Here is a 4,586-nt window from a genome sequence, read left to right on the forward strand (position 1 = left end):
AACATATATGCACTCTTCAGTAATGTTATTTTTCTCTGCTATGAGGCATTTTCCATGTTATATGATAGATCTATTCAGGTTATATATATATGTTCTGAATCTATAGTCTTTTTACCAGCAATGATATGAGTTAATCCTATCTGGTTCTACCTACCTACCTGTTAACAATGATATAATCCAGTGGTTCCCAAACTTTTTCGGTTCAAGGCTCCCCAAGGAAATCAGGATTTTTTCAAGGCTCCCCAAGGCGATCAGGATTTTCCCACGGTGCCCAAAGTAAAAACAAAGGTGTATATACATACCTAACAGTTGCAGTGCGCAGTTGGTGTCTCTCTCAGACACTCTCACACACTCTCACTCTCTCTCACACACTCTCACTCTCTCTCTCAGACCTCCCTCTCTCTCTCAGACCTCACTCTCTCTCTCAGACCTCACTCTCTCTCTCAGACCTCACTCTCTCTCTCTCAGACCTCACTCTCTCTCTCAGACCTTACTCTCTCTCAGATCTCACTCTCTCTCTCTCAGAGTTCACTCTCTCTCAGACCTTACTCTCCCCTCAGACCTCACTCTCTCTCTCTCAGAACTCACTCTCCCCTCAGACCTCACTCTCTCCCTCAGACCTCACTCTCTCCCTTAGACCTCACTCTCTCCCTCAGACTTCACTCTCTCTCTCTCTCACTCTCTCTCCCTCAGACCTCACTCTCTCTCTCTCCCTCAGACCTCACTCTCTCTCTCTCTCCCTCAGACCTCACTCTCTCTCTCTCTCCCTCATACCTCACTCTCTCTCTCTCTCTCTCTCTCTCTCTCTCTCTCTCTCTCTCTCTCAGACCTCTCTCTCTCGGACCTCTCTCTCAGATCTCTCTCTCTCTCTCTTTCTCTCTCTCTCTCTCTCTCATACCTCTCTCTCTCAGACCTCTCTCTCTCAGACCTCTCTCTCAAATCTCTCTCTCTCATACCTCTCTCTCAGACCTCTCTCTCTCAGACCTCTCTCTCTCAGACCTCTCTCTCAGACCTCTCTCTCTCTCAGACCTCTCTCTCTCTCAGACCTCTCTCTCTCTCAGACCTCTCTCTCTCAGACCTCTCTCTCTCTCAGACCTCTCTCTCTCTCAGACCTCTCTCTCAGACCTCACTCTCTCTCAGACCTCACTCTCTCTCAGACCTCTCTCTCTCAGACCTCACTCTCTCTCTCTCTCAGACCTCTCTCTCTCTCAGACACATACTCACTCTCTCTCAAAGACAGACACACACTCACTCTCTCTCACACACAGACACTCTCTCTCTCACACACAGACACTCTCTCTCTCACACACAGACACTCTCTCTCTCACACACAGACACTCTCTCTCTCACACACAGACTCTCTCTCTCAGACAGACTCTCTCTCTCAGACAGACTCACTATCTCTCAGACAGACACTCTCTCTCAGACAGACACTCTCTCTCTCTCTCTCTCTCTCGCAGACAGACACTCTCTCTCTCACACACAGACACTCTCTCTCTCACACACAGACACTCTCTCTCTCACACACAGACACTCTCTCTCACACACAGACTCTCTCTCTCACACACAGACTCTCTCTCTCTCACACACAGACTCTCTCTCTCTCAGACAGACTCTCTCTCTCTCAGACAGACTCTCTATCTCTCAGACAGACACACTCTCTCTCTCAGACAGACACTCTCTCTCTCTCTCTCTCTCTCTCTCTCTCGCAGACAGACACTCTCTCTCTCGCAGGCAGACACTCTCTCTCTCTCACAGACAGACACTCTCTCTCTCTCGCAGACAGACACTCTCTTTCACTCGCAGACAGACACTCTCTCTCTCTCGCAGACAGACACCCTCTCTCTCTCGCAGACAGACACCCTCTCTGACAGAGGGGAGTGGAGGAGGGGGGAGGAAAGGCAGGAAATCCGTGCAGGCAGCTCCCTGCACACACACACAAATAAATACACACACACACAAATAAATAAATACACACACACACACAAATAAATACGCACACAAACACAAATAAATACACACACACACACACAATTAAATACACACACACACACAAATAAATTCACACACACACACACACACACACACAAATAAATACACACACACACACACACACACACAAATAAATACACACACACACACAAATAAATACACACACACACACACACATAAATACACACACACAAATAAATACACACACACACACACAAATAAATACACACACACACACACACACATAAATACACACACACACACATAAATACACACACACACACACACAAATACACACACACACAGATACAGATACACACACACACACACACACAGATACACACATTGAAGAGCAGTGGAGAGCAGAGGCAGCGACGGATGTGAGGGGAGGGGGGGCTTGGGGGGGGGAGGAGATCCATGCAGGCAGCTCCCTGCACACAGTCACTGGGCAGGCAAATGTACAACTCTCCCCTCCCTCTCCCTTCTCCTATCACCCCCCTACCTTCTCCTATCACCCGGGGCAGAAGGGGATGGGACACCGCGCAGACAGAGGAGCAGGAAGGCAGACACACACACTCACCGTGTGCTCTGCACAAAGCCCCACCCCCAGCTTCCTCTCTGCCTGCAGCCAATCCCCTGCGGCCCGGCCAGCATGAAGGAGTGATGGTGGGGAGTGATGATCGGAGGGATGGTGGGGAGGATAATTGCGGCGCCCCTCTAGGCAAGCCGCGGCGCACCAGGGTGCCGGGGCGCACAGATTGGGAACCACTGATCTAATCAAACGAAGTTTATCTGTGATTGGCTATTCCAGATATAAATAATGTGTATAGACCATATACTTTAAATCCCCTGACGAAGTCCACAAGATGAAATGCGTAGGTCATATTATTTGGAGTACATTTATTGTACATTATCCATTGAACTGTTAGCACTACATGCAAACAGAGCAGCCTATCCCTGTGTCATCTGGGCGAACTATCACTGCAATGCTTACTGTGGTGGGAGTGACACAGCTGATCCAGAAGTTCTCTATGGTGAGAGGAGCATCTGAGTAGCAGAGGTGTGTGCGCATCCTGCTTCCGATACACGGAGTGTTCGCCGCGATCATCAGGGCCCCCCTGCACAGAGACGGGACACTGTTCTACCCCGGAGGTTAAGCTGATTTCCTACTGCAGTTGTTGGCGATTGAGGTACTATCTCCTACAGTTGATTTTACTTGATCCGTTTGTGAGTGCGCAGTTCATATTTTAAGTCCCATATAAATTTGTAACCTTACTACACTATGAGTGCGCCTGTTTTTTGTTTGTTTTTCCTATATACAGTATATATATATATATATATATGTGTAGAGGTATCTGTACCGTGTTAGCCAAGCTTTAATTATCAAAAACGAATAGACGATACCGTTCTGTGGCTATCGAAATGCTTTTATTTGGACGAGCTTTCAAGATACACTGATATCTTCTTCCGGTGGTGTTACAATGGATAAAGCAAGAAAGGGTTTTATTTTAAAAAAGTGCATCCGGGAATGTATCGGTGACTGAAGCCTATCCCTCCCCCCATGAAAAGTATGTGATTTATGACTTAAGGTGTTAAATGGTCCCTGGTGGTTAATGGTTAAATGGTTCCTGAATGTTAGTGATGTAAGATGTACATCACTAACATTCAGGGACCATTTAACACCATTTCGCACAAATAAAAGCATTTCATTAGCCACAGAATGGTATTGTTATTCGTTTTTGAAAAAAATATTTATATTGATATGTACATATGTACTTATTCCTTTCTCTACATACGTACAGATGTATGTACGTACGTGCACACACACACACACACAAACCGTGTTTACTTTTTTATCATATGTACGTCTGTTGAGTAGAATAACACTGTATAAGAAGCACAATGTAGACAATCAACTGATGTTACTATAACTAAATTGATGTCACTGTATTAGGTCAACAAGTATCAGCCAGACTGTGGTAGGTTCATGTTTATTAAATGAAAAATAGGAGATTTTAAGAATCTAATCGGTGTTTGGATTGTCGGAGTTAAAAAAAAATCTGCAGAAGGCGTATCGCCATTTTTGAGACTGATCCGCAGAAATACGAGGACCAAAGGAACCGGCTGATCCGACGTGGATCCAAATACGCGAAAACATCTGCCCATCTGTAGCATCCCACCATCACCAATTCCAATTAATATTTTTTAGATGATGAAATAATTCTTCAATGTAATAACCCACTGTGACAGACCTAGAATTGTCACATTTTTATGAAAATGGAGGGATTGTGCTGCAAGATATGACAAAGAATAAAAGGGGTCCCATTTATTACTGAACACACTGTGTATTTGTGTATATGTACACATACATACACACACTGTAGCAGCATCGTATCCAGATTACTGGGTTACTATCTTTATTCTGTGCCCTGTTTTACAGTTTCACACAGTTGTGTGAAAAAGAAAGTACACCCCCTTTGAATTTTATGGTTTTACATATCAGGACATAATAACAATCATCTGTTCCTTAGCAGGTCTTACAATTAGGTAAATACAACCTCAGATGAACAACAACACATGACATATCACACCGT

The sequence above is a fragment of the Ascaphus truei genome, chromosome 6 (genome assembly GCF_040206685.1).
Source record: "Ascaphus truei isolate aAscTru1 chromosome 6, aAscTru1.hap1, whole genome shotgun sequence".
NCBI classification, from domain to species: domain Eukaryota; kingdom Metazoa; phylum Chordata; class Amphibia; order Anura; family Ascaphidae; genus Ascaphus; species Ascaphus truei.